This window comes from Oncorhynchus mykiss, chromosome 25 (genome assembly GCF_013265735.2).
Source record: "Oncorhynchus mykiss isolate Arlee chromosome 25, USDA_OmykA_1.1, whole genome shotgun sequence".
Classification (NCBI taxonomy): Eukaryota; Metazoa; Chordata; class Actinopteri; order Salmoniformes; family Salmonidae; genus Oncorhynchus; species Oncorhynchus mykiss.
Window position 1 is genome coordinate 5,512,561 of NC_048589.1, and position 6,595 is coordinate 5,519,155.

Below are 6,595 nucleotides of genomic sequence, written 5' to 3' on the forward strand. Positions count from 1 at the left end.
TACACCTCTCTGATCTTAGGCTTGTGTGCGACTGCTCAGCCATTTCATGAAGCTCCCGACGAACAGTTCTTAAGCTGACTTTGCTTCCAGAGGCAGTTTTAACTTGGTAGTGACTGCTGCAACCGAGGACAGACGATTTTTACCCGCTACGCGCTTCAGCACTCTGTTTGTGTGACTTACCACTTCGCCGCTGAGCCGTTGTTGCTCCTAGACGTTTCCACATCCCTAATAAAAACGAAATACAGCACTTAAAGTTGACTGGTGCAGCTCTAGCAGGGCAGAAACTCGACAAACGGATGTGTTGGAAAGGTGGCATCCTATGACAGTGCAACGTTGAAAGTCACTGAGCTCTTCAGTAAGGACATTCTACTGTCAATATTTGTATATGGAGATTACATGGCTGTGTACTCGATTTTATACACCTGTCAGCAACGAATATGGCTGAAATAGCAGAATCCATTCATTTGAAGGGCTGTCCACATACTTTTGTGTATATAGGTGTTTAATCTCTGAATGTGAATTTGCTGCTATTTTGTTTTTTATGATGTACTGTAACTGTTTTGCTATGTGGGAATCGGGCTGGCATGACATTTTCTTATGGCAGTATACAATACATTTTTGAAATTGAAGAAATAGTTGTCAATTAAAATATGTACTATTTATTCAATTGAGGCATTTTATGATAGACCTTCATATGTATTAGTGATACAGTCATCTATGCAGTGTTTTATTGAACACATGAAAATAATTCAATTGTAAATTGTGTCATTTACTGTAAAAATTGACATTTGTATTGTTTGAAGGTAGCATTTGCACTGCAAAACACACTGACACTCATCTTTGATCATGCATGTACAGTAATACAGTGCAGAAAGAAGGAAAGGAAGATAAATAAAAAAATAGATAACTATTATGTTAATAGTGGTTTCTTAGTGAGCATTATCACATTAAATGCATTGCTGTTCTATCATATGCTCCATTAATATTTTACTTACAATGCGAACATTATCCAATTTAATTTAGAATGTTTTTGCTCTCAAATATTTACGCCTATTGTGGTACAATGATGAGAGCACACATTTGACATGAATAATGAACCATATGCTTATCTGTGTGGGCTTGTCTATTGCCATCTAGCCACATTGTCTTAAATATTCACTTGTATATTTTTAACCTTTGAGCAAATTTCAGTGCTTGAAAAATAGGATAACTATTCAAGCTTGGATCTGCCCACACATCTGTGGTTTCATTGTGAAAGATTGAAAATGCTATTAACTTTCTTAGATTTGTTTTTTACATTTTTATACCAAAAATACCTCCAACCTTGAACTTAAACACCACACAATGACCTGAGGTAGTATGTACATTATGTACACTACAGTTCAAAAGTTTGGGGTCACGTCGAAATGTCCTTGTTTTTTAAAGAAAAGAAAATATTTGTCCATTTAAAATAACATCAAATTGATCAGAAATGCAGTGTATTGAGGAGTGCAGTGTATTCTTTCAAAAACAAGGACATTTTGAAGTGACCCCAAACTTTTGAACGATAGTGTATATCATAATACCTGTCATTATGTCATGTTTGTTTATTATGATGCTGGTATGATGTACAGTTCAAATACAGTGTATCTCTTTCGTTGAAGGTTGAATACACAAACCATTCAGCATACATAAACGATTCATAAAATGTTCATGAAATCGGCACCCTAATGACCTTCAGAGTGCATTCATATAGTCATTATTGAATAGTATGTCACATGACAGGATAAATGTGAAAATAAAAGTCACATGAACAAATACATTTTTGTCAGAACACATATTTTTCTTCCCTGTAGAGCATTATTATGTATCACTACAAAGTAATCATGAATGTTGCCGTTGTTATACTTCGCTTACTTTGAATTGAATTTCCAAATATCCATAGCCAGCATAAAGCATATTCTTGAAATGGTCTGAAATAATATCCTACCTCTGATGTTTTTACCAAAAACAGAACACTGTCACCGGCAATTGTTAAAAACAATTTAGCCATTTCCTTTTGCTTTCCAAATGTAAAAAACACAAGGTTTACTTACCATATACTATTTCGTAATGTAAATGATAGTGATCAACCAAAACATGAAATAAGAAAATGTTTATATTTGTCATGAAACAATAATTAACTGTGGACTAATGTCACTAATGACATGCAGTTGATCCTCAAATATATGAACCTCAGAGTTAGACTGACCGGTCAACCGAATGGGAAATATAACTTCTGTTGCTTACATGCTCTAGAAATACACCAGATGTTTACAGTATCTGGCTATATGTTTTGCAAACACATGTAAAAATGCAATCAATAAAAGTAATAATAAAAGGTTTGAGAAGTTGAATTTAAAAGTTAAGGATATTAAGGACATTTCAGTGTTCCGAACTACCACCATTCCCAATGTTGAGTTCTTTCTGTGGATGCTTTACGAATGCACTATGGAAGGTCTTTTATAAATGTGACTTATACCTTAATGGATGTGTTATGAATGTTTCTTATGCTGTTATCAATGCTTTATGTAGGAGTAATGGATGTCACTGTGCTTGCTAAGCCGTGCCACTTCCTCCAGCTCACACCGAGAAAATAACCTCTGCCTCGCAACACACGACAACCCTCTTGAAACACCTTGAGCAAGCTGCGCTACCAAAAAGCTACATCACCAATGCAGTGCTGCTGGTGGTGCTTTCAAGCCAAGTTCGGGCTTGATTCAATCCATTTCGCAGAAGATCCGCAGTATGGCGCAATTCAAGTGTAAAGGTCATTTCCGTTTGAGCCGAACATACACAGCGTTTTACCATGAATGCAGTCTCCGCAAACACAGTGACATTGCCTTTAAATATCAACTTGCGCCATCTTCCACGATACGCATTCAATCAAGTTATACATGCAACCTTCAAAGATATTGTCACCTAAAGGGTTACCATTGAATCTTAGAGCAAACGGTGTAAACAACTATCAGGCTGCTTTCATTTTTGTGTGGGACCATTTGAATAAAGAGGGTAAATACGTATTTTTCTTATAGACTATGTAGGGGGAAAAAAACAATCATAGCCTCTACATGTCCAAACGTCACCTTTTGTTGACTCCCAGAAGATGATCTAGAGTACTGTGCACGGCCGACATTCGTAATGGTGTGTTCCATCCTTCAAACAAACTAGTCCACTGACACATATCAATGCCTATAGGTAGACAAGCGGAATTCTGTAACTTTCATTTTAAAAACAAGTGTAGAAAGATTTAAGAAGGCCGTTCAACAAATGGCTTTTTGTTCCACTGTTCCGGTCTGTGATTGGTTTATACCGCTGTGACATAGCCTAGTTCCAAAGGCTGAAGCAGAGCTGCGCCAGCAGTGCATTATAGCCTGCCGCCAGTCAAGGGTGAGCTGCACAGCAAAGTCAATCAATCTAGCTGATATTGTAGGCAGCTGACAGTAATATGTAGGCTACCCTTGGTTGGTCCATTTTTATAACCTTTATTTAACTAGGCAAGTCATTTTAAGAACAAATTCTTATTTGCAATGGCAGCCTACCCCAGCCAAACCCTAACCCGGACGACGCTGGGCCAATTGTGCTCCGCCCTATGGGATTTTCAATCACGGTCGGTTGTAATACACACTGGAATTGAACCAGGGTCATTAGTGACACCTCTAGCACTGAGATGCAGTGTCATAGACCGCTGCACCACTCGGGAGCCCAGAGTTGACCTATACTCCAACTAAGTTAGCTTGTCCATTAATAGCTATTTAAGTTTGGAAAGCAAATTGCTAACACTAATTCTCACTAGCTAATAATGCCCAGTGAATAGGCCAACAACTACTGGCTAATAGATTCACTTTTTTTTATTTGACTAGGCAAGTCAGTTAAGAACAAATTCTTATTTACAATGACATCCTACCCCGGCCAAACCCGGACAACGCTGGCCCAATTGTGTACCTCCCAATCACACCTCCCAATCACGGCCAGATGTGATTCAGCATGGATTCAAACCAGGGACTGTAGTGATACCTCTTGCACTGAGATACAGTGCCTTAGACAGCTGCGCCACTCGGGAGCCCAACTTGCAGAGGTAGATATTAATAAATAACTTGCTAGTAAAATAAAATGACAGCGCATAGCCTATTAGTGTCAGCAGACCACTACATTTTTACAGCCACAGATTGTAGCTAATAAAAAGATTGTATTCTTCAGCTCAGCCACTGGCATTGCCTTGCTTCGATCTTCTGGCTATGTCATAGTTGTATAAACCAATCATATTTTCAAATTATGCAATAAAATACAGTCAATCAAGACCGTCAAATGGCATTCTAAACACTGTAGCATAATATAGTGTATGTTTTGTATTTGTAATATTTCAGTCGCTAACGTTCAAGTGTATTCAGCTTTGAATAATGTTGGTGCTTCAAAGCAGCTCATGAATGATGGGGGGAAAAGAGACACTTAAACCGGAGAGCCAGTGTTGAAGACAGTGGTAATACTGTTGTGGGAAGGACATTTTTCCACCAGTGAGACAATTACACAAAGGAGAATGCAGACAATTATTGGCTTAGATGCTAATCCTGTTGTGACATTACCTTATTTCAACCATCTTTTAGAAATTCAGCAGAGATGTATAACTTTTATTCATGTGTAACTCATTGTGCTGGTGGCTGTCTCAAATTGAGCTATTGTGAGTTCATGAACTGTCCCAGAAGATGATTATGAAACTGTTTTGTTGTACAGAAATGAAACTGAGGTTCAATGTGGTGGTGATCTGTCGCAAAAGGTTTGTTCTCTGATCTCTCTTTTTCTTTGCACAAATTCTGTTCTCCCTTTTCAAGTCTGTGAGTGAGTGTATTAGGAGAGCAGCTTAGGATGTGTTTCTTATTCAAGTTGGCACAAAGTTAGTGTCATGGACATTGAAGTGCATTCTTCATGTTTTGCCGAATCCTAATTGAACAATGTTCATTTTTTGCCAGTTTACTGGAAGAGATGTTGAATCAATCATTACAAGGTTTTTGCCAAATCATTGTATTTTGCCAAATGTTGTGTTGAACTGTAGATGTGTTTTAGTGTCAAGAAAATAAAGAAATCGATAAAAGAAAATACGTTTTAAGTTGTTCATATACGTTACATATTGATTGGAAGACAATGTGCCAGATTGACTAAATGTTATGTTCATAAGGTTTCAATAAGAAAGTCTTCTAAATGAAGAGTGTCCCAAATCCCAGACTTTAGCTAATCCTGTTTAGATCCTGTAAAAAAAAACATGTTCAGACCAGTATAGGATCCTGAAAAAAAAGGGCCCAGTGTTAGGATGGTAGCGCCTCAATTCTCTGGCTGTTAGTTACCCAAGATCCTCACTAGAACTCTGGCATTCACAATCATCCCTTCGAACATGCAGAGTTGACACAGATTGATCCATGGTCTCAGTTGGACACGGCGGGCCAAACCCTAACTTTAGATAAGCATGATAGAATTCAATGCAAGATTTGCATGAATCTTAAGTGTGGATACTGTACACTGTAAAATAATCTTGTTTTTACAGTATTATACAATAAAACTCACAGTAAAGTTCCATATGAATTATTTAGAGTAAATTGCCATAAATGGCAATGCAGTCGGGGATTTTAGGTGTAAACAGTAAATGATTCCTTAAATTTCAAATTAACTTTGGTTTAACAGTACATTACTGTCACCGCACAGTATGGTGGGATGCTGGCAACCTTTTGTAAATGATGGTGCAAAGAATTGCTGTATTTCAAATTTTTCTGTAATTCCACCCCACAGAATATAGTATCGTACAGTATGGTTGGCACACCAAAAACCTTTTGACCACTAGTGGTTACATGGTATTGTTGTTTCTGGCTCATCAACATACATGGAGGCATGCCTTATAAGGGGCTACATTTCTGCCACCCGTTTGTGAGAGTGCTCTACCAATTTAACTGATATGTGGTAGTGTTGACATTAGTGATGTGCATTCCGACTCTTTTCTGTGAGCCGGCTCATTCGGCTCAGCTCACCAAAACGTAGCCGGCTCTTTTGGCTCCCAAACGGCTCATTTCAAAATATATGTTTAGCATTTTTTCAAGTCAAACAGTTTGCAATATTTTGACTACGATTGGTGTTAAAACAATTCTAATTAAATTATTAAATTAATTCATACTCTACCTTAGACACAATGTATTTAAAAATGCATTGGTTTGTTATGAAAAATAATTGCATTTAAAGTATAACTTTTTAATGTATATAAACAAAGTGAATATAAATGTAGCATTTCAAAACACATACAATCTGAACAACATAATAATAGAATATTGAACAATATGAAAGAAAAATAAATAACAAAACTGCAGCATCCCACTTATAACATTAAACTGGTCCCTCGTTACTCTCTCTTCTCTCTCTTCTTTATTGCCAGCAGCACACAGCGATGCTGCCCATATTTCGCTTTTATGAGAGATTTGCATTCAAAAATGCAAGCTGCCTCACTTTCGAGGGGCTGATGCGGTTTCTTCTTCTTAATTATTTGTCCCGTTTTCGAGACTACCCTCTCAGAGGCCGCTATGCAGAGTCTAAGCCGTGG